General features: G+C 40.3%; 1 protein-coding gene across 1 annotated transcript in view; it reads left to right on the top strand.

Moving 5' to 3' along the window:
• Positions 1 to 19932: 19932 nt before the first annotated feature.
• KCNN2 (potassium calcium-activated channel subfamily N member 2) overlaps positions 19933 to 25399 on the top strand; it is a 316290-nt gene continuing 310823 nt past the window's right edge. Inside the window, exon 1 of the mRNA XM_081133858.1 lies at positions 19933 to 20128. The gene's annotated coding sequence lies outside the window, so the exon portion shown is untranslated. The remainder of the gene's footprint in view (positions 20129 to 25399) is intronic.

The following is a 25399-nucleotide window of genomic DNA, read 5'->3' as shown; positions in this document are numbered from 1 at the left end:
GAAGTTGGGTGTAAGGGATCAACCATCTGTCATCCTGAACGAGAACAAGAGATGAGAAGTGAGGGAGAGACTTGCCTGTCTTTGAGGTCTGCAGCCAAGACCGTTTTCAGATGCTGCTCTTTCCACAGTCATCTACTGTCATATGTCTATTGTTTTTCCCCCAGGGAGCCTTAAAACTTGTGAATTATACCTCAAAGTTATTGACAAGGTAAACTTTTGCTCTATTGCTGATTGTTGCTTCTTCCCAGGGCCGAAGAGAATGCAGCCCCTTCCAAGATCTCTTTCTTAAGAGCGCAGCAGAAAGTCAGGAATGGGGAGGTTTCAGGCTCAAGCACACAGGCTGCCACTGTCCCAGGAACCTTGCTTGGGATCTTGATAGAATGTCTCCTTTGTTTATCATCAGCTAGGGTAAAAAAGTCAGTAATGTATTTATTAAAATGTTTTAACCCGACTTCTCTAATTTAAGGTAAAACACTAAACATGTTCTAGATCTTCACATGGTTTCTTCTTGAAACTCTCCTTTCAGATGTCACTCAACTTGAGGTAGAGATGGTAGAGTTGACACTGCCTATGACAAAGGGGTCATAGGGAGAGAAATCCTGTTGCTCTACCTGAGAAGAGCTACCACAGTGAGGTCTTTGACCTCAGTGTGGCCTGGGGGAAGGCTGTATTAATGGGCAAAACTGTTCCCCTTTTTTGTGGCAGAGAATGGAGACAGCCTCCCAGTACCTCATCAAAAAGGTAAGAGGTTTCCGTTTTACATGCCTGGCCTACAAATGTGAAAAATGCTGTGACTGAAGGCTTGCCACAGTAGAGAGATGCTGACAGCGTGACCTGAACAAGTCTGGAAGGAAGACAGATCCATGAGCAGCTGAAGGAAATGTACAGCCCCTTCAAGGGACTCTATAACTTGGAGGAGTAGGACCTAGCTGATCAGGAGAGACGGCTCCAAATGAACTAGAACTAATGGAAGGGAATTTCAGTAAAAGCCTATGGGAATTCTCAAGAAGATAAAACTAGAGCATTAAAAGTATTTAGGGAACAAGATATCATCTTTTCTGTATTTGAAAATTAAGAAGAAGAAGATTTCTCCTGAGCACAGAATTTAAAAGAAATATCTCACAACAGAGAGCTAAAACACAGAAAGGTAGATCTCCTGTAGAAAATGGTAAGAGGTTTAGAGGGTAACTTCAGGAGAGTTATGTGGGGTATCCTGAATTCCAAGAATCAAGAAAATTCTTAACAGATTCCAGCGGGGGGAAAAAAGATTATATACATATAATATATAATATATGTCAAATAGCTTAGGATATCTTATCAATATCACTAGAAACTAGAAGAAAATGGAATAAATTATGTAGATCTTTGAGGATGAAGAAGAACTGTGATCCAAAAAGTCAGTTTTCAGTCAATATATCATTTATCATTCATCCGTGAGAACAGTATGGTAGGCAAGATTGTAAAGATGGTCCCCCAACAATCCTCCCCCATTGAACAATAATGTAGATAATGATGTGTAGGGATTTTCCAGATATAATTAAAGATCCAAGCTAGTTGACCTTAAGATATAGAAATTATCCACATGGGTCCCACCCAATCAACTGAGCTCTTTAGAAGCACAGAGTTTTCTCTGACAGGTAACAGAAAATGAAGTCAGAGATTCATACCATTGCTGGCTTGAAGATGGGGAGGGCTGCATGCCAGGGAACGCGGGCAGGTTTTGGGAGCTGAGAACGGCCCCTGGCTGATAGCTGGCAAGAAAATGGGGACTCCATTCTACACACAAGGAACTGAATGTGGCCACCACTCTGAATGAGTTTAGAAGTGGATTCTTATCCAGAGTTTCCAGATAAGAACTCATTTAGGCCACACCTTGATTTCAGCCTTGTGAAACCTTAAGCAGGGATCCCAGCCTGAATTTCTGACCTACACAATTTTGAGATAATACTCGTTGTTGCTTTAAATTTTAAGGGTTTTCCCTCTCAGTTTTACTGAGAAATAATTGATATGCATCACTGTATTTTAAGTTTGACATACAGCATGATGGTTTGATTTAAATATATTGTGAAATTATTACCACAACAGGTTCAACTAATACCCATCATCTCAAATAGATACAATAAAAAGTAAAGAGAGAACAAAATAATAAAAAAATAAAATAAAATTTTCTCCTTGTGATGAGAACTCTTAGGATTAACTCCGTTAACTTTTCTATACAGCAGTGTTAACTACAGTCGTTACGTAGTACACTACATTTCTGGTACTTACTTACCTTACAGCTGAAAGTCTGGACCTTTTGACCACCTTCCTCCAATTCTCCTTCTTCCACCCTCTACCTTCAGTAACCACAGACTGATCTCTTTTTCTGAGTTAGGTTCTTTTTTTTAGATTTCACACATAAGTGAGATGATACATATTTGTTTTTCTCTGTCTGACTTATTTTACATAGCATAATGCCCACAAGATCCATCTATATCTTCATAAAAGTTAGGATTTGTTCATTTTTTAATGGCTAAATAATATTATACTGTATATATTCCACTTGTTTATCCATTCGCCCATCGATGGATAATTAGTTTTTTTCCATATCTTATTGTACATAATTCTGCTATGACCATGAGAGTGCAGATATCTTTTTGAGTTAGTGTTTTTGTTTTCTTTGGATATATTCCCAGAAGTAGAATTGCTGGATCACATGGTAGTTCTATTTTTAATTTTTTAAGCTTCCTTCATACTATTTATTTTTTAAAAATATATTTAAAATTTTATTTTTCAATTCCAGTCGACATACAGTAATATTATATTAGTTTCAGGTGTACAACACAGAGGTTAGGCATAATATACCTTATGATATAATCACCCTAATAAGTCTAGTACCCATCTGACCCCATACATAGTTATTACAGTATTTTGACAGATACATTCCTTATGCAGTAGTTTACATCCTTGTGACTATTTTTATAACTGGTAATTTGTACTTCTTAATCCCTTTCATCGTTTTCACCTATAGCCCCAACCCCACTCCCATCTGGTGACCATCAATTCATTCTCTAGATCTATGAGTTTGTTTCTGTTTTGTTTGTTACTTATTTCATTCTTTATATTTCACATATAAGTGAAATATATGTGAAATTTATATATATATAAATATCATATGATAGTTGTCTTTCTACCTGACATAATACCCTCTAGGGCCATCCATGTTGTTTCAAATGGTAAGAATTTTTTCTTTTTCACGGCTGAGTGATATTTCATTGCATATGTGAATCACATCTTCTTTATTCATTCATCAATTAATAGACACCTTCATTGCTTCCATATCTTGGCTATTGTAAATAATGCCTCAATGAACATAGAGGTGCATAGATCTTTTCAAGTTAGTGTTTTGTATTTCTTCAGATACATACCTAGCAATGCATTGCTGGGTCATCTGATAATTCTGTCTTTAATTTTTTGAGCATACTGCTTTCCATAGTGGCTACTGTACAGTCCCACCAACAGTGCACCAGGGTTCCTTTTCCTCCACATCCTCACAAACACTTGTTTATTGATTTAATGCTGATAGCCATTCTGACAGGTATAAGGTGATATCTCATTATGGTTTTAATTTGCATCTCTCTGATGATTCGTGATGTTGAGCATCTTTTCATATGTCTATTGGCCATCTGCCTGTCCTCTTTGGAGACATGTTTATTCAGGTTCTCTGCCAATTTTTTAATGTGATTGTTTGGCTTTGGATGTTAACTTGTATGAGTCCCTTATATATTTTTGATATTAACCCCTAATCGGATGTATGATTTATAAATACTTTTTCCCATTCATTAGGTTATCTTTTTGTTTTGTTGATAGTTACTTTGCTGTGCAAAAGTTTTTAGTTTGATGTAGTCCCATGTGTTTATTTTTTCTTTTTCCCCCTTGCCTGAGGAGACATATAAAAAAAAAATTACTAAGAACAATGTCCAATACTTTACTGCCTATGTTCTCCTCCAGGATTTTTATGGTTTCAGGTCCTACATTTAAGTCTTTAATACATTTTGAGTTTATTCTTGTATATGGTGTACAGAAGTGGTCTAGTTCCATTTTTTTGCATGTATCTGTCTAGTTTTCCCAACATCATTTATTGAAGAAACTGTCTTTATCCACTGTATATTCTTGCCTCCTTTATCACATATTAATTGACCATATAAATATGGGTTTATTTCTGATCCTTTTATTCTGTTCCATTGATCTACATGTCTGTTTTTATGCCAGTACCATGCTGTTTTGATTACTATAGCCTTATAATATAGTTTGATATCAGGTAGTATAATACCTCTAAACTTGTTCTTCTGAATATTGCTTCGGCAATTTGTGGCCTTTTTGGTTCTTTATAAATTTTAAGATTATTTATTCTAGTTTTCTAAAAACTGCCATTGGTGTTTTGATAGGGATTGCATTGAATCTATAGGTTGCTTTGTGTAGTATGGACATTTTAATGATGTTGAAGATTTTGGGAATACCTGTAGAGTGAGCAAGGTAGACTGCTTATGTGGAGGAGCTGCTGGAAGAGAACTGGGCCAGGAGGGCAAGTTGGGCGAGGCAGGGTCTCAGGAAATAACCAGGGTTTATGAATGGTGTAGGCTAGGTTAATGAAGAGCTCAGATTTGGTGCCTACCTCTACCTGCTGGCTGGTTGGGAGGAGTGCTTGGTCATATGATAATTCTATTTTTATTTTTTTATTTTTTGAGGAACTGCCATACTGCTTTCCATAGTGGCTGCACCAATTTATGATCCCACCAACAATGCACAAGGGTTCCCTTTCTCAACATTCATGCCAGCATTTATTATCTCTTGTGTTTTTGATGGGGACGATTTTAACAGCTGTGAAGTGGTATCTCATTATGGTTTTTAAAAACTGTATGGTTTATGTCCATTTGTTATGCAGCAATAGAAAATTAATAAAAAGATACTTTAAAATACATACTTTTTAAGAGAGCAAAATACCCCATGTCCTTTCCTGAAAGAAACACCATACTCTCAATGAGATAAAACAGAAATCTCAAGGCAGAGGAGAAAACATGGAGAGCAAACAGGAATAAACAATGAGCTTTCATTACACGTGTTTACAGGTGCATGAAAATAATTTAAATTTGTAACCTGAGTATCGATGTCAATGTTAATGAGATAGCCTGGTACTTAGTGCTGAATTATCTCAGCAAACCCCAGAACCTGACAGGGATTCGCGTAAGGATCTCCCCTAAATGTCTCACCTGGCCGGTGAGAATAGGGGTTGCCGAGCAGAGGGAGCAGCCCGTCTAGGCCTCTGTTGAGGAGCGAAGGCAGAATGAGAAGAATGTCCACCCGTCCAGTGAAAGTAAGGAAAGGAGAAAAGAAACCACGGAGTTTATTCAGTAGTACAAGTAAAATAAGACGGAGGAAATAAAGCCATGTATTAGTTGTTGCAATAAATGGGAAGTACTGAATTCCTCTATCAAAAGAGAGACTGTCAACATGGGTTACAAATCCAGTATGTTATTTGTTAGAAATATATTTAAAACAAAATAATAGCCCAGCTGGGTGTGGCTCAGTGGTTGAACATCGACCCAGGATCCAGGACATCAAGGTTCGGGTCCTGGTCAGGGCACATGCCAGGGTTGCGGGCTCGATCCCCAGCAGGGTGCATGCAGGACTCTCTCATCATTGATGTTTCTCTCTCTCTCTCTCCCTTCCTCCCTCTGAAATCAATAAAGATATATATTTTAAAATGTCAAGAATAAAATATTAAGCAAAGATTCATAAGGTGAATGCAAACTTAAAGCAAATAGAAACATATCTGATGTGATGATAAGAGACCCTCAAAGCCAAAAGCATTTAATGAGAAAAAGAGGGATGTTATATGGTGATAAAAGTTATAATCTACCAAGAAGATAAAACAACCACGAACTTTAATCACCAAATAAAAACTGCTAAGTGTATAAAGCAAAAATTCTTCAAAATACAAAGAAATCAAGATGAAAACAAAATGATACCTTTTAATATATGTCCCTCAGAATTTAAGGAATCGAGGAGGTAGAGGATTTAAATAATACAACCAACATAAATATATACCTATATTTTATAGCTATTTGGAGAGAGAAGAACACGATCTAGATGCAAAACATTGTACTGCATAATAAAATATACTTTGCTTTTTTATGTTCAAAGAAATATTATTCTTTTTAAACCAGTTATGAATGTGGACAAATAAAGCTTAATACATTCTAAAATGTAGAAATTTTTCAGGCTTTATTTCCTAATCATAATCTAGTAAAGCCAACTCTTAGAATTTTAACTATGTTAAAAGTAAGAATTCACTGCCAGGAAATGTCTGTATCAAAGATGAAATCAAAACTGAAATTAAATATTGTCTACAAATTTTCAAAAATGAGAAAAAACTTCCAACCTAGACTAGTAGATCATAACTAAAGCTGAACATAGAGGAAATTTTATGTTCTTAAAAATTTTATATTAATTAGAAAGCAAAGAATAAAAGTAAACTAATAGATTATCTAATGATTAAACATTTTTTCCATTTCTGGGATAGCACAACATCATTATATATATTTTACACTGCTTCTTTGGTGTACTAATATTTTGTTTAGAATATTTGTATATAATTTATCATTAACAATAGCTGATAATTTTTATAGGATCCGTCACGTTTTGATATCAGATTTATATTTATCTTATACAATGAGTTGGGTTGTAACTATTTCCATTAAGTACACTGTTTAGTAGCACTTAACTAAAAAATGATCTAGACTTGATTCTGTCCTTGTGGGAAAGAATATTAACTACTGACTTAATTTCTCAAACAACTAATGATTTTTTATTTCTTCTTGAATAAGTTTGGCAATTTATATGTGTCTAGGAATATGTGAATTTTATTTAAGTTTTCAAATATAATGCTATAAAGTTTTTTAGATATGTTCTTATCTTTTAAATCTATGTTCCATCTATAGTTTTATCTTCCTTTTCATTATTAATATTATTTATTTATGCCTCCTCCTTTTTATTCCTTGATTAATCTTGACAGAGATTTTTTAAAACTAGGTTTTTTAAAGCACCAACTTTGATTTTGTTGATCTTTTCTAATGTATGTTTCTATTTAATTTTATTTCTTATTTTCTTATTTTATTACTTCTACTTCATTTGGATTTTTTCTGTTTTTCTTTCTCTAATGTCTGCCATTTATTTCTTCTAACATAAGCAATTATGTGTATATTTTTTCTCTCTAAGCATTATTTTAGCTGTAGTTGAAGCTATAGCCAGTAGTATTTTTTTAATTAATAAATCAACTTTAAAAATTGAATAGGACCTCATTTTTTTATAAGCTGTTTTTGGCACAATTCTTTTGGAAAACAATAAGACAACATATAGCAAGAATCATAGGAATGTCTGTGTGATGCCCTTTGATTCAGGAATTCCACTCCAACGAATTTTTCATAAAGAAAAAACCCTATTGTAGTAACGTCCTTGAAGGTGTTCTTAAGGTCATCAGTCACAGCCAAAATACTGAAACAGCCTCTCGAAGCCCAAGGTTTAGTATCTGTAAAAGGTACTATTTCTGCTTGCCTGGCCTGTTTCTTTCCTGCCACTTCCTTCCCCCTCTTCAGCATAGAGGCAGGCACAGACCCGCGGGGACCGATCAGATTGTCCCATCGCCACAGCTCACAGCGACTGGCTTAGGGATGAACCAATAAAAGTCCTTACCTTTTACTTGATGTTTTAAAAAAATTTTAATTAAAAAAATAGAAAATATTTTTATTGAATTTATTGGGATGACATTGGTTAATAAAATTATATAGGTTTCAGTTGCACAATTTTATAACACATCATCTGTCTATTGTATTGTGTGTCCACCACCCCAAGTCAAGTCCCTTCCACCACCATTTATCCCCCTACACCCTCTTCTACCTCCCCCACCCCCTTTCCCTCTGGCAATCACCATGCTCTTGTCTGTGCATAGGTTTTTTGGTGTTTTTTGTTTGTTTGTTTTTGCTGAATCCCTTCCCCTTTTTCACCCAGCCCTGCACCCCCATCCCCTCTGGCTGCTGTCAGTCTGCTCTCTACTATGAGTCTTCTCTCATTTGTTTATTTGGTTCATTAGATGCCACATATGAAATCATATGGTGCTTGTCTTTCTCTGACCGGCTTATTTCACTTGGCATGATGCTCTCCGGGTTTCTTGCTGCAGACACGTTTGGAATGGCGAGGAAGGCAGAGAGTGCCAGGCAAAACTGCGGGTGCTTCCATGAGCTGAGGAAGCGGAGGCAGGAGTTCAGGGTGTCTGAGGTGGCCAGAAAATGTGGAAAAAAGTTCCAGAGAGGAAAGACTGTCACAAAAAAGAGTTCTAGATGTCTGACTGTGAGTTCCCTGGACTCTTCAGCTGCATAGCAATCTCCTCATGCATAGGATACGATTTTGAATGTTCAAGCAAGGGAGTAACTAGGGAGCTGTGGGGTGAACAGTTCCCAGACTCATCCAGAGCCACAGTAAAGAGCTCTCATTACTCAGTGGACACCAAGAAGAACACACCTGGGTAGTGGGGCTAACCTAGACCTAGGAGTAAAGGCTACTCGAGACCCTAACAGACCTTAAAAGCAAATTTGAAGGATCAAACTAAATAGCAAGTAACTTAAATGCCATTGGAGTTTATCATTATTAAAACAGTCACTCTTTGAAAGACATCATTAAGAAACTGAAAATAGAAACCACAGATTGAATGAAAATAATCAATATATACATAAAATAGATGTAAGAGTTCTTTATATATTCTAAATACATAAAGAACTCTTATGACTCAGAATAAGAAGACAAATAGTCTAATATAATATGAGCCAAAGATCTGAACAGCCACTTCATAAAAGAACATATACAAATGGTCAGTAGCACATGAAACAATATTCAATGTCATTAGTCAGCAGAGAAGTGCAAATTAAATTCACAATGAGTATCCTGAAAGGCTAAAATGGAAAGACTAACAACCCCAAATATTGATAAGTATATGGAGCAATTAGCACTGTCATATTGCTGGTGGGAAGGCACAACATTGAAAATCTGTTTGGCAATTTCTTATCAAGATAAACGCATATGTATCATATGACCCAGGAATTCTACATCTAGATATTCAGTCAAGGGAAATAAAAACAATGTCTATGCAGAGGTTTATGTATTATTGTTCATAGCAGTTTTATTTATCACAGACAAAAACTACATGCAGTCCAAATTTTTATCAGTACATGAAGCGCATATGTATGGATAAACAAATTATAGTAGTCCATACAACAGTATACTACTTAACAAAAAACAAGAGGACTTCCTGTTACACGTAACAACATGGATGAATTTTTAAAATATTATTCTGGGTGAAAGAGGCCAGACAGAAAGGAACACGTACTGTGTGATTTTATTATATGAAAGTCTTAAGGAAGACACATATAACCTATAGTGACAGAAAGAGATCAGTTCCTAATCATGGCCAGGGGCCGAGATTAAGAGGGGATATGAAGGAAATCCTTTGGGGGAGATAAAATTGTTCTATATGTTGATAGGCTATATATAGTTGCCAAAACTCATTACTTAAAAATATAATTTTATTGTTTGTAAATAAAGTTGATTTTTAAAAATATGGTAATTTGTCTCTTAAATTTGTCTCTTAAAGGTATGCTACAGCTTACCTTTTATTCTTCACAGTCAAGAAATTGCCTTTTAACTCTGCAACATCCTAAATACTTTGTGTTCTCTCCACTTTGTTCCACTTTTACTTGAAAACCAGCCAATTATTTTATAAGCTCAACTCTTTTATTTTACCTTCTCAAATATGGCCTGAATTAGGCTTCTAAGGCTGCCATAACAAAATACCACAGACAGGGTGGCTTAAATAACCAAAATTTATTTTCTCACAGTTCTGGAGGCTGGACGACCAAGATAAGGTGCTAGTATGGGAGATGTCTCCTGAGGCTTCTTGGCTTGCAGAGGGTAGTCGTTTAGCTGTATTCTCACATGGTCTTTTTTCTGCGCCCAGGCATTGGTCCCTGGTCTTTTCTCTCTTTCTCTCTCCCTCTCTTTCTTTTTCCCCCTCTTTTTCATAAGGATACCAATGATATTGGATTAAGGCCTCACCCTTAAGACCTTATTTAACCTTAGTTACCTTCTTAAAGGTCCTATATCCAAATGTAGTCACATTGGACATGAAAGCTTCAACATAGGAATTTGGGGGGACATACTTTAATCCATAACATTCGGATATATTTCAATCCTTAACATTCTACTCTCTGGTCCCCCAAAATTCATATCCTTCTCACATGCAAAAAAAAAAAAAAAAAAAAGAATTACCTCATCCCAACAGCCTCCAAATTCTTAACTCATTCCTGCATCAACTCTAAGTCCAAAGCCTCATCTAAATATCATATAAATCAGGTATGTGAAAGACTTAAGGGATGATTCATTCTGAGACAAAATTCTCCCCCAGGTGTGAATCTCTGAAACCAGACAAGTTATGTGCTTCCAAACATAATGGTGTCCAGGCAAAGGACGGACATTGTCATTCCAAAAGGGAATGATTAGTACGACAAAGTGGGTGATGCATCCCAAGCAAGTCCAAAACCTAGTAGAGCAGATTCCATTAGATCTTTTTTATTTCCCCTTCTTCTGTCTTAAAGCTCAGAGTACTCCCTTTTGGCTCTGTCCTTTCTGCTCTCCAGGCCTATTGAGACATGATTCTAGGTGGTGGCACTTTCCTCCTCCTAGGCTCTGAGTTATAGCCTTGCCCCTGAGGCAATGGGTGGTAGCATCCTGGCCCAGTAAAAATGAGGAGGAGACAGTCTTGTCCTTTGATACCAAGGAGGTGATGGCCCTGCCCCCCAGGCCTGTGGTGGCAGTGGCAGCCCTGCTGATTTTTGAATTACCCTTGGGGCGATTCTTCTCTTCTTGAGCAATAATGCATGTTGACATCCAGACAGCTCTATTATCCCATCCCATAGAATCCCAGAATTCCAATAGCCTTTCTTCATTTCATCCTGTCTCTGTCACCTTTAGCCCAAATAGTAGTGTCCCTACTGGTAACAATTCCTTCAATTTATCTCTCTCTCCTCTCACATTTTACTATAAGCAATCAGGAGAAACCAGGCTGTGTTTTGAACACTTTGCTTAGAAATCTTAGCAAGATATCAAAGTTCATCACTTCTGACAAAACACAGAACACAATTTGGCCAAGTTCTTTGCTACTTAGCTGGCACTGTATCTGTTTTCAAAGGTCCACTGTTCTTTCAAGCCTGCTGCTTCAGGATGGTGGGAAACCTGATAATACCAGTGAACTGTACTTCATTTGCTGGGAAGTGAGTTCCTTGATCAGAAGCAGTGCTGTGTGGAATACCATGACAGCAGATAAGGCATTCTGTAAGTCCATGGGTGGTAGTTTTGGAAGGAGCATTGCATGCAAAGAAGAAAGATCCATATCCAGAGTAAGTGTCTCTTCCAGTAAGAACAAAATGTTGCCTCATCCATGATGGAAGTGGTTCAATGTAATCAACCTGCCACTAGGTGGTTGGCTGATCATCCCAGGCAATGCTGCCATGTTGGGGACTCAGTGTTGTTCTTGATGCTGACAGATTGGGCACCAGCTGGGACCATTGCCTGGTTGGTCTTCGTGAGTGGAAGTCCATGTTGCTGAGCTCACGCATAACCTCTATCCCTCCCACCTGGCCACTTTGCTCATGAGCCCACTGGATGATGACAGGAGTGGCTGGAAAAAGAGGCTTACTGGTATCTACAGAACAGGTAATCCTACCTACTTATTATTAAAATCCCTCTCTGCTGAAGTCACTCTTTGGTGAAATTCACATGGGATACAAATATCTTCCCATTTTTTGCCAATTCAGAGAGATCTATTCACGTAACCCTTCCCAGGCTTCCCTGTCACCAGTTTTCCACTGCTGCTTTTATATTGGTGTATAATCTACCCCCAAGTTTCTGTAGGCAACAGTGTTGTCAAATATTTTTTCCATGTGTAACATGGACACCATTCTTATAACTTCTATTATCAGTTGCCTCATTACCCACAGAACAACTTCTTAAGCCAATACCACGTTTCAAGATTTTATTATGCCATCATCCTACTCCTCTACCAAATCATGAATTAATTAGATTAATAAATGAAAAACCTCAGGGGGTTAAAGCAGCAAATAGTTAATGTTCAGAATGAGTCTGCAGTTGGGCTCTGCTCATCTTTGTTGCTCAGGGACTCAGGCTGAGGGAGACCCCAAACATGGCTTCACAGTGAGAAAGAGTCAGAAAGCCTCACATTGACAAGGTGGTGGAGAAGTATGATCCTCTTTAGTACTCAGAATTAGAGGATATCTGAATATTGGCGTACTTCAGTATTATCTATTTTAAGAGCATAAGGTTAGACATTAAAATTCATCACTTCCTCTTGACCACTTAATACCTATGCAACTCTATAATCAGAGCACCAACAAGAGCAATTACTATCCTAATACAGATTCTTGCACAGTTAAAAGGTATGAACTCTATAATAAATGTAGGCTTTTATTCGAGAAAATTGAAAGGTAAGCATGGCTTGATGGAGTTGGTATAAGGAAAGTCACAGCTGGTAAGTTATGGAACCACGAGACAAATGTACAGAGCTACAGGAGAATCAAGAAATAAACCCTTTCAAGAGAGGACACTTGGCTAAACTCAACCCAACCAGAATGTGATTGGATAGGTGTCATGTACAGATTTATATTCCTCAGTGGCTTTCTGTATTTTGCTGTATCAGTGTAGTTTGTTTTCAACTGCTATTACTTATGTAAAACTTTAATATGCTGGAGAGAAAAAAGTCATATATGAACCAACAGTACACTATTATCCTCTATTTAACAATGACATATGAGTTTTTAATAAATACAGGGTGTCCTCCCAAAAAAATGTATACACAGTTTGAATAATTATTTACTCCAATGGGTTAAATCTGAAAGGAAAGAAGCATCAATTGAGATCAGCTGTTAAAGTGTATATACTTTTTTTGGGACACCCTGTACAATTGCCGAGATTATTCATTGTAGCAGAAAGGTTGTATTAAGTAGAAGAGTGGTATGCCGCTATAGACTCTATAGTTGTCAGCCTAATTCTAATCTGAAGGAATCAGGGAAGGCTTCTGAAGGAAATGATTGAAGCTAACATCTGAAGGATTTTTCAAGGTCAAGCTGTTGCAAATGATAAGAGGAAAGCATTTCAAACAGGAAAATTTTTGGGAGAAATTCTCAGAGGTATAAAGGCAAAACCAAATAAATCTGGGACTTTCACAAGGAGCTAAAGGAAGTTCAGTATTTTTGGAGGTGGGAGAGCAATTGGTGTGAGATGAAACTAGAAATTTAGAACATAGCCAGACCATGCAGGGGCAATAAGCTGTATGAAGGATTTTTTTTCTTAATAAAAATAGAAGGAAGTGACAAGATAAAATTTGGCTACTAAATGAAAAATAGATTATTAGAGGGACAAGAGTGGGAACATGGAGACCAGTGAGAAGGTTATTGCAGTTGTTTGAGAAAAAGTTGATCATGGCTTGGACCCAACTAATTACAGTGGAGAAAAGAGCACATGGATTCAAGAGCTATCAAGGAGGTTAAGCAAGTAACACAGTGCTGAGTGTTTGCATGTAGTGGGGAGAGATTGAGGAGCCTGCAGAGTCAACAATATAAGGTTAATTTTAGATCTGTTGTCCCTAAAATATCAGAGATATTGTCCATTTGCTGGTCAGATATATAAGCCCATATATCAGAAAACAAGTATGCGCTGAGCATGAGTTTGGGAGTTAACAGCACAAAGATGGTTATTAAAACCATGAAGTGAATGTAAGAATTTAGGAAGAGAGTGCATGAGAAAAAAATAATTGAGATTGGATGGTGCTTATTTCACAATTTATTTTTGTACCCAGAGAAGTTTCTCTGGCTTTCCGTCCCCTTGGTCAGTTTAGCTTACCCCCTGAGGAAACAATGGCTATGGTGATGCTGATGATGGAGCAGATTGAGAGTCAGATTGTGCCCCAAGGTGACACATGGCTGTGCCTTCAGGGGTGTTTATCCACATTGGTTGCTCAGTGGTGGAGTCCCAGGAAGAACAGGAGGTAATCGGCTTTCTTCTAGTCTAGTGCTCAGGCTAGTTAGGGTGACTGAGCTGCTGCCAGGGGCATGCACTGGGTCCAGTCCACGATGCTGGGCAGCCATAAATGGTGTCTCTGAATTACATGTATGTAATATTAGTGAGGTACATTGGCTCTACCATATACTAATCATGACACCTTGGGCAACTTCTCTGTGACTGATTTACATTTAAAATGCATACAGTTACACTAATTATAACTGAGATATTGTGAGGATTAAATTATTTAATACATGTAAAGCACTTAGACCAACACGTAGTTAGCCTTAAATAAGCATAGACTACAATTATTACTTATTTTAGATTCAGTGTGGGCACAGAAGTAGGGGTAAAAAAAAATGATAGATAAAAAATAGAGGAGTTTAATGGCTTCCTCTATGAGCACAGCAGGAAATAAAAAGAAGTTAGTGGGTACAATACTGAATGTGCCCATGCCTTTTTATAGTTACATAGCCATCTGCTAAATGGCTTAATGCCTCTAGTGCCAGGCACTGTGTATACCCATACTGACAGTAACTTCACGAGTCAATGAGTCAGAAACTCCCCTAAAAGTGACATTTTCTTGGCATTTTCTTTAACATCTTTATAGGTTACCATTCCGATTGGGAAATCACAGTTCATGATTCAGTTATTCTGAGTTGAAAGTAAAACAGTGTTTAATAAGACAGAGTTTACTGGAGTGGGTATTGGAAGGACTTGAATACTAATCTGTTCTCTGGTTCACTCAGTAAATCTGAAGTTGTCCTTCATATCAAACATGGGAGCTACACCTGTATCATTCATTCATTCAACAACTATTTATGGAGAGCCTATACTGTGCTGGGCATGCCATTCTAGGACATATCAGTGATCAAAACAGGCAGAGATTCCCATTCTTATACAACCTATATTTTACACAATAAGGAAGGCATGGAGGCGTGGATAATGCATGTAAAACAATTTGCTTAGTTTTCCTGGAAACAAAATTTCCATCCTGACTGAAAAATTTTTTACTGGTTCATCCTTACTCTCTGACTTTATTCATACTGGTGAGCACCCCTTCTCTCCGACGCTCCCTATATTCTCAGCTGATACCACACACTTCAGATCTGTCAGTGTACTGGGAACCACCTGGTCCAAATTTCTCATTTTATAGATGTGACAAGTGAGGCCCAGAAAATTAAAGGAACTTGGCTTAAGTCTTCCGAATGAGTGGCTGCCTTTGTCAAATGTAAGATTACTTGTAACAGATTTTCCCTGAAAATTAGGTGAAAAGAAATGAAAAAAATAGTTCAGTGACTTTTTCTTCCACTCTAATGTATGATGCTCCAACTTTTGAGTCTTCCAAATGATGTTTATTTATAGTGTATGGTGTATTTCTATTACACATCAGTCAGAAATGGGTTTGTTATAAGCAACTCTAAATACCAGTATAGCAGTGGCTTAAATAAGATAGAAATTGATTTCTCTCTCATGTAAAGAAATATAGAGATAGGCTGCTCAGGGTGGTATGGTAGCTCTGCAATCTTCCTGATTCAGGTCTTTGCAGCCCACCTCTCCACCATCTCTGGAGTGTGACCCTTGCCCTCATGTCCAAGTTCACTTGTCTAGCCATCATATCTGTGTTCTAGACAGCAGGATCGTGGAAAGGGGAGAGTGACAAACTATGAGTGTCACTGTATCAGAATAAATAGGGTGTGATCAGAAAAGCAGGTCCACTAAGAGTGAAGTAGAATAAGGGATTATTTTAGGAACTTGACCTTCCAAACTGTGGGCATGGGGTAAACTGTTTGTGTTCTGCTGTGTTGGTTCTGTGTATGGTGCTGGGCCTGAAGACAGGAGGACAGGCCATTCAGAAGGAAAGATGGACACTTTCATTGTCAGGTTTTGTGCCAACTTGGCTAGGCCATTATCCTCAGTCATTACATCAGTTGCTGTGAAGGTATTTTGTAGATGTGACTCAAGTCTAAATCAGTTTAAGCAAGAAAGATCATCCTTGATGATCTGGGTGAGCCTGATTCAATCAGTAAAAGGCAGAAGTGAGGCTTCCAAGATGATGAAATTTCACCTTTGGACTGTAGCTTCACCTCGTGCCCGAGAGGGTCCAGCCTGCTCTTCCTGATGGTCTGCCTGACAGGTTGGGGACTTGCCTAGCCAGCTTCTGATATAAGGTGATTTCCTGTAAAAACTATCTTTATATGCCTCCTACTGGTCCTGTCTCTCTGGTGGAATCCTGTTGGATACAGACAGAGCACCCTGGAACCCACGAAGACACGGTAAAACCTGCACTAATCTCTAACCATCTCCAAACCTCCAGTGCCAATGATGCTGGTGACCCGGAGGCAAAGCTGGCACCCTTTGCCATGGAACGTACATGCACTTTGTCCCGGAGCTGGAGAAACAGCAGGATCCAGCAGGAGCTGCTGCAGACTCAGCTGCTGTTACGCTGACAGGATGAGCCAGCAGATCGTGACAAGGTGCATAAGCGGTGACCTTCCAGGTTATCAACTTGGCTGCTGCTTCACCTTCCAAACTGTGTGCTAATTTCTCCTAGGCCATAGCTGCATAGGGAGGGAAATTCTGAGAAACATTGTTTCAGCTTAGCTAGGTTGCAGAGAACAAAACCACTACCCCCAGATATCTTGGGGGAGGTTTCTGGGGAGCTTCCAGGTAACACTTTGATTGCTCATTGGCAGAAATGTGCAGACCACATCTGGCTGCAAGTCTAAAAATTAAGGGTTCTCTTCTAAAGAGAGGGAGGATGGTCATTGGGGTCGATGACTAATCCTTTCTGTCACAGCACTGGTCTTATAGGACCCAGTTCCTGCCTTCTAGAACGTAATTTTTTAGGAGGGGGAAATCAGACACTGTGCAACCCTCTGTTGACCTTTGAGTTTTCAGCTAAATAGAAATACTTCCCCTTCATAGATAGTCCCTTGGAAAACTTTACAGAGTGTTTTTATGTTTGAAGAACTTTTCATATATCAAAATGTTATCCTCAGAACAGCAGGGAACCCCTATAAGCAGCAATTCTTTACCCTGGATATCAAATGGAGCTTATAGATTAGCAGCAGGACTTTTAAAAGGCCTTTTAAAGGGATGTCTAGTTTCCCTGAAAGAAGGCAATGCAGGGTCAGTGACCAGGGACCTCCTGGACATGTGGAATGCCTTGGGGATCTACTTTAGTATAATGAAAAAGGAAACCACTCTGTTCTCTGTATCTATGAATCTGTTTCTTTTGTTTGCTCATTTGTTTTTTGTTTAGTTTCGATTCCATGTGTTACTAGATTTATTGCAGTGATAACATAGTAAGGAACATAGATGTCAAATCACTATGTTGTATACCTGAAACTGATATAATATTGTATGCCAACTGTACTTTAAAAACGTTTTTATAAAGAAAAGGAAACTCACTTATATTGTGAATTTACATAGGTAAAATAGATTTTCTTTAAATGCCTCTTCGTACAAATTCAACCAGATCAACTCTAGCTCATATTTGTTCACTAATAATACTTAATGTCTTGAGTTTTAGCCCAGGTCAGGCACTGGTCTAAACAATTTACACAGATTATCATATTTAATTTCAAAAGAACCCCATGAAGTATCCATTATTACTGTTACTCATGCTTTACAGATAAGGAACTGATGCACAAATAATTTCAACAAGGTCATATAAATAGCCAGGATGAACTCAGGACATGGGGCTCCAGAGCTTTTCTCTTGCATTGTCCTGATGCACCCCTGGATCTTGACTCCTCTCAGAAACAGTACGCCTAGCACCTTTTCTGTACTAGGGCAGGAAATGAATACAGTGAAAAAGCATTTCAACAGTAGGACCTACACCAAAAATCCATAGATAACTAGAACATTAAGTTAATTAGAAGCCCTATTCTGGGATCATTCTGATTAAATACAGTTAAATAAATAATAACCTCTCACTATATTAGGATCTGCTCTAAAAGAAAAACCCTGAGCCTGAAGGTAGAGGAAGGGAAGAAGTGGCAGAGATGGATGGGAGTGCCCTTGGTGGAGTCTGAGCTTCCTTCCACACCCGTGGGCTAAGTTCTCTGAGGGCAGATGCTGTTGGTGTTTCTCTGCAGCACCCACGGGTCCTTCAGGGGACTTGCACAGCACAGGGGCTCAAGAACTGTTTCAGTAAGGAGGACTTGAAGGAAGGGGCTGGGGAGCCAGGTGTCAATTGAGGACCACCTAGGCTAGCACAGCAGGCTTCATTTTATGCTGAATGTAAGAGAGCAGTAGCTGTTGTTTTCTCCGGTGTCACCAGGACCCACGGGGCAGAAACCCATATGTGACACCATAAATAGCCTGCTTTTGTTGTTCTGGAGGAGTGATCACCCAGATGTATTATGCTGACAGACAGCCCTGAGACCCCCAGTAAGCAGGCATTCAGATGGTAGAAGGCGTTAGTTTTATATTCCTCATGACCTAGCTTCATACCTTTTTGACCGTGTGATTGACAAAAACCAAAACAGGTTTGAGTGTTGCAGAAAATATGAAATGAGCCTGAAGCCTGAAAATTCATGGAGAACCCCCCGCCCTCCGCCCCAGCACCTGCTAACAAAAGGTTGCCAGCATGACAAACTGCCTGCGTGAAATTCTAAAATTCACCTGTCTCAAAATCCCCTTCTCTCTCTCCCCTTCCCCTCCCCCCTCTCTCTCAACTTAGAAATGGAATATATGAAACAGAGTGAACAGTAGCAATCGAAATCCAGAAAGCTAGAGACATTTTTGCCATTCTCAGAATTTACGAACGTCGCCTGTTTCTGGAAGGCTCTGGGAGCCCCGAATGCTCAGCTCGGCTGGCGAGTTCCCTGCAGCAGCTGGCAGTGGAGCTATAAATAGAACGGGGCGGGAGGGAAGCTCCGTGCGGGAGGCGCGCGGGCGGAGATTCCCGGCTCTCCCTCCGCCCGCCGCCGGCGCGCCCTGGGCGCGGGGATGCCAGAGCCGGGGGAGCGCGGGCTGGAGCGCGGCGAGGGCGCGGTTAACCCCCAAGGTGCCTCGGGGCTCCCCGGGGCTGCGGGGGCGGGCGCGAGGGAAAGCCACCGTCTGTGATTTCTATCCCTCCCTCTCTTTCCTGGGGTGGTCTGGTTAACACCTGAAATTAATTCGGCCTTCACACACACACACACACACACACACACACACACACACGCACGCGACTGGGGAATTTGTTGCATGTCTTATTTTTTTAAGTGACTTAAATCCAAACCTTAACATTAACACCGTCCCCAAATTTGGTCTTGGGAATCATGTTGGCTGTCATTTCAGCGCAGGGTTCCCCCTCCCCTCCCCCGTGCTGCTTTACTCAGCTTAAGGACAGTCCCTCGCCTCTGGAGGGTCGATCAAGGGGAAACGTGTGTGTGTGTGCGCGCGCGCGCGTGTGTTATTTTGGGAGCATGCATACGCCTCGGTGGCCGCTAGTCTGCAATACCCTGAGCATTCCGAGCTCCCACCAGCCCCGCTCGTCCCTGCCAGCCAAGGACTGGAGGAGGAGGGTGTCCCCAGTCCCGGCAGGGCATGCTGTCACCAGCTTCGGTATTTTGCACTGTGGATGCTGAAGCAGGGACAGGCAAGTAGGAGTTCGGTTCTTCAAAGGTGGATCCCGACCAGCCAGGCACTGGTGGGCGGCGGGGACCTGCAGGCCCCGCTGCGCCCCCGCCCGGACCCGCCCTGGGACTCCCGGAGCCCCGGGGGAGGGAGCGAGGGACACGCGCGCTCCCGGGCTTAGAGCGGTCACGGAATCTGACACCAGAGAGGCAGCTGGTCCGCGGCCAGGACTCCTGATCCTTCTCAAATGGAAACAGTTTCTCCCAGGGAACCTGCTGGAATTCTCAGTGGGATCTCACTTCGGCTTTTCTTCCTGGTGCGTTTAGCCAAGGCCGCATTTCCCACTTTGGGGCAAGGAAGGTTCCAAATGGAGCGGGGCTCCTGGTTGCAGGACAAGGTAAGCTCACCGCTAAGGTGACATTGACTGGGGGCTACAGATTTAACGGGGGCCATCCTCCCCAAGGCAAAATGGTGAAGTGAAGTTTGCCTTGGGCTTCCCCTTCCCTCATTCCCCTCCTTGGGCCTCTGGTCCCTTCTCCACCCCTCTTTCTGGACTATTTTTTCCCCTGCCTCTATTTATACCTTAAAAAGGAAATTCCCCCGGGGATGAGTGGATGGTGGAGGGACTCCCTTATGTTCTTATTTTCAGCATTTTAATGTTCTACACTAGAGGCCAATGCCACAGTACGATCTGAAAATTCCCATCTCCCCCACCCCCATCTTTCATCCCTGCTTCCTTGTCTCAGTTCTCTGTTCCCCTTTCCTTATCCAGCCTGCTTATATTTCTTTGCTTTCCACCATTCTAACTCCTCTTTCCTGTCTTTGAAAATATGAACTGGAATAAAGGGAGAGAGGGGAGAATGTCATGACCTCGTTTGTAATATAACGCTGGGGACATAGGGTGCATGGGTAGATGGTATATGAATCATTTGTTCATCAGGCGTTATCGAGCACATGCTCTGTGCTGTTACTTAACTTTTTCTTGTGTGGAATGACCAGGCTATTCTCTTGAACTGCCCCCCAAGTTTTCTCCAAGTGCCCCTCTACTTTTCTCTAGACTGTGGGAATGAGAGGAGGGGGGTGTAGAGCCTGTGGGAGAAGAGGGATCTCATTCTGTCCAGGCTGCTTTAGTGCCTTGTACGCTCAAGCCATGGAGTAGTAATAACAAAAATCACATATTGCATATATAGAGTACTTTTTGGATTGTTCTAAGAACTTTACAAGTATTAACTTATTTAAAACTCATAACAACCCCATGAAATAAGGAATATTATTATCTCTTGTTTTATACCTGGGGCAACTCAGGAACAGATGATTTAAGTAATTTGTTCATGATAACATAGCTAGTAAGTGGGGGAGCTGAGACTGAAACTCACATTCTAGAACACAACTTTTAGTCTAGTCTGTGTCATCGTACATTCAGCTATCCGCTCTGTGCTCAGCACTGTTCTAGACACTGGTGATAGAGGAGTGAAAAAGGCAACCAAGATGCTTGGAGCTTATGTTTTAGTTGAGGGAGATGGACAATATATAAGCAAACAAACTAGGTAATTTCAGGTAGTGGTAGATGCCACAAAGAAAACAGTGATGCGCTAGAGAGTGGCTGCTTTCACAGGGTGAGTGATCAGAGTTCTCTTTGTGTTGGGAATATTCAGATCGAGACCTTGAAGTATTCAGAAGATGAAATACAAATAACTAGTGAACATATGAAGTGATAGTAATTGTCTTTAGTAATTATACAATACGAATCAAGGCCACATTGATATGTCCTTTTACACTGATTTGGTTGGCCACTGAATTAAAAAAGTTTGTCACTTTGAAGTGATTGAAGAGGATGTGGATCCACAGGACCTTCCGATGTTGCTGGTGGGAGTATGAACTGGTACAATGACTAGAAAACAATTTGGCGTTATATTTGAACATTTGTACACTTGTGACCTAATAGTTCAACTTCATTCTAGATTTATACCAGTAGAAATTCTTGTACATGTTCAACAGGAGACATGCACATAAATATTCTTAACAGCCTGGTTCCCAATATGAAAAACTGGAAAGAACTCCAATGCCCGCACTGGTGAGTAGATGAATACTGCCATATCATCACACAAAGGAATATTACACAGCAAGAAAAATGAATAAACTAAGTGACACATAATATAATTGGATTTTAGCAATATAATAACAAATGAAAATCGTCCAAAAGATTATATAGCATGATTATCTTTTATAATGCTAAAAACTACTAAAGTAACCACCCCTTTCAATTATGTAGGAGCACACATACATACAATACCATTATATAAATAGAAAATCAAGAGAATGAGAAGTGAGATTTGATTTATGGTTACCTTAGATGGGGAGCAGCAGGGGACCATATGGTTAGAAGAAAGTCAGTGGCAAAGTTCCAGCTGTGTTTTGCCTGTAGGGCCAGGAATGCTTATTTCATTAAAAATAATTGTTAAATAATGAAATGTGATAAGGTACACATGGACTAAAAGTGAGAGTATAATATGAACTAAATATTAAGGCTAACCCTGTTCTACATGCTGTGTTCAAACTGGAAGGTAGGAAAGAAGATACCTCAGCCAGAGGGAATGGAGCTTGATGGTTTATATGTCTAAGGAACAGAAAAGTGGTCAGAGTAAGGGTGGGCCAGCAGGTCAGAGAGGTAAATGGGGACCAGATCATTCAGGGCCTTGTAGGTCAAGGTAAGAATCAAGGGTTTTAAACTGGGAAGTGAAGTGATTGGGTTTAAGAATTCAAAGGGCCGCTCTGGATGCTACGTGAGTAGACTATGGGAAGGGCACTCAAGAGGCCACTGCAGTAGTGCAGAAAAAATGGTGGCAGGAGTGTGACTGTGTTTCTGCAGGTTATTTACTGCACAGGGCTCCAGCCTGGAGGTGAAGTGGAGGTTGAAATCCAGCCCATGCTCTGCTTGTCAGCAAACATCCTGGTGCTGAGCTCTGAAGGCCTGGAGGAAGGGCGCCTTCTCAGATATGCACAAAGGGCTCAGTAGCCCGCGGCAGCCCTCTGGTGGGTTGGGGGGTGAGGATGGCTTGGAAGACAAGTGGGTGGATTCAGGACATATTTTGGGGGTAGAATGGACAGGAAGCATTGATGGATTATATATAGTGGTCCATAAGGGAAAGAGAGGAATAAAAGGTGACTCCTGGATTTTGATTTGACTCTGAGGATATTCAGGCTGCTTCAGAGAAGAAGAAAGGGAAGAGAAGAAAATCATAATTTAGATTTATTAATTTGGAATGCTATTAGACAGCCAAGTAAAAATGTTGGGTAGGGAGCGGGCTGTGAGTCTGAAGCTTGAGGGAGAATTTGGGGCAAGAGACATAAACATGGGAACTCTAAGACTGTAGGTGCTGGGATAGAGTGAAATCAGAAAGAGGCGTGAGGACCGAAGTGCTGAATGAGAGTATCCAAGGCAGTTTGTACAGATGGAGCCACAAGGTTTGGTTTAAAGGGCAGTGAGTTGCAGGCATATTTGGTCATCTCCAGGCAACTAACTTAGGACCTGCTACAACATTTCTATCACCCCCAGCCCCACAAGACCTCAGGCTGCACTGTTTGTTGTGACATCTCATTTAGGAAGTGGTTGCTGAGGTCTTCCTATGCCAGGCATCCCACCTCATCAGTCTGCTAGGCCTGTGCACCACCTCCTTCATAGTACCTCCTGGTGCCAGGCCCCAGGATGCTGGTCCTGCCCTCCTACATTTGGGTCTAACAAGGTCCTTTCGTGTCACCACATTTCATCACCTGCTGACATCTGGTTCCCCAGCCACCACCCTCTGATTGCGGGTCACAACTTTTTACCTGTCTCCCTATTGCATCTCTAGAGCCAGCACAGTGACTGGCTTAAGGTGTGTGTGCAGAGATTGGGAATGGAAGAGAGGGAGGGAAAGGAAGAACTCTCTTTTTTTTTTCACTTGACCTTAAGATGATGAAGATGAGACCGTCCTATTCTTACTAATGATAAATGCACAAGGACCTCTCTTAGAAAGCTGGGTACAATATTACTTAAGAATACAGGCTTTAGAATGAAAGAGACCTCGAGTTCAATTCTAACTCTACCACATACAGCTTGGTGAGGTTACCTAACCTCTCTCAGAGACTCAATTTCTTTATCTGTGAATGCGAATAGTAACAAAACCTGCTTATATTGTTGTGCATTTTAAATAAGATAATGTGAAGCTTCTTAGCACGGTGCCTGGTGTAGGATAAAGACACAGTAAAGTTTAGGTGTTATTAACTTCCAAGGCATTTAATTGTCAATTCCTCCCTTGTTGACTGGCTTTAAGGAATGCTTCTAATTTGAGAATTTAGGCCCCTTAGGCCCCTTATCCAGAGGAGCCAGTGCTCTCTGGCAGTAGGTCGGAGTCCTCTTTGGAAGATGGGGAACTGTTCTTGGGCACACAGGCATTTGCTGTTTCACCTCCCACATCACTCCGCGTCACATTCCTGCACATAATTTGTGGCCAGGCAGGAGTCTGAATAACAGTGAGGACTCAGGATTTATTCCTTCAACAGTCCATAAACAGTGACTGAACCTCTTACCATGCAAATAGAGACAGTGATGACTAAGACATGGCCCTTGCTTTCAAGGAAATCATAGTCTAGTTAGGGAGGCAGATAAATAGACAATTATAATATACCTGTAAATGGGATCTTGCCTGCTGCAGGCCCTGACCCCAAGGCCTTCCCACCCAGTGAACATAGTATGGTTATGTCTTTGTAATTGCACATACATTTACATAGTATAAATCATGTTCACTTCAAATTATTTAATGTGATTTTCATAATAGCTTTATGAAATAGGTAGCAATTACTACTCTTATTTTATGGATGAAATCTAAGATTCCATTGAGCAGATGCTTCTAAATAAGGCAAACTGCCTTGTTTCGGGACAGTGCCATGGCCTGTCTTCCAGCCTCTTCCGTTGTCCTTCTATTGCTCTTATTCAGGGGTTAGTTCAGTTCACCACCCTTATTGGGCTTGGGTTTAGTTTTGATTCAAAGTTTATTCCCTTGGGTTTGATGGCCAAGTTTAGCTTCCCTATTGGGACCTTTATTCTCTGTGGACTTGAACTGACCACACATTCCTTTCAGGTGGCTTTGTGCAACTGTTCTGACCTCCGGGACTCCTTCTTGGTACTGGCCATTAAGCAAAGGCCAAGTGAGGGACAAGGTGGTTCCCAGAGGGACGGGATTAGAGAGAGAGACGCTAGGCTAGTAAACTATGCTTGTGCAAAAGGGAAGTGGAGGATGTGGCAGAAGAATCTTTTCATTCCTCAGTTTCACCAGGCTTGTTCAGGGAGCAGTGCTGTCGAATGTTCCACCTGAGTGGGGAGAGAATATAGAAGTCACATTAGCCTCCTTAAAAATGGAATGACTTATTTACACTTTCTCAGAGCTCTTTTAAAAGCAGTTGGTCATGTATGAAATGCTTAGAAGTCGTCTGATACAGAATACATCAGTGGTTAAAAACCTGCTTACAGTTATTTACATAAGGAGTATTTATATATTTTTTAAAAAAATTATTTAGGCAAAGTAAAGCTCACAGACTTATTTGTCATGTGATTATAACATGGGAAAGTGAGTTTGTTGCCGAATACATTGCTTTTCTTTTTTTAAGTTTTTTAAAAAATATGTTTTTA

The sequence above is a fragment of the Miniopterus schreibersii genome (assembly GCF_964146895.1).
Source record: "Miniopterus schreibersii genome assembly, chromosome: 3".
NCBI classification, from domain to species: Eukaryota; Metazoa; Chordata; class Mammalia; order Chiroptera; family Miniopteridae; genus Miniopterus; species Miniopterus schreibersii.
Note: the sequence above shows the minus strand (reverse complement) of the source record. Positions and strands in the feature narration are given on the sequence as shown.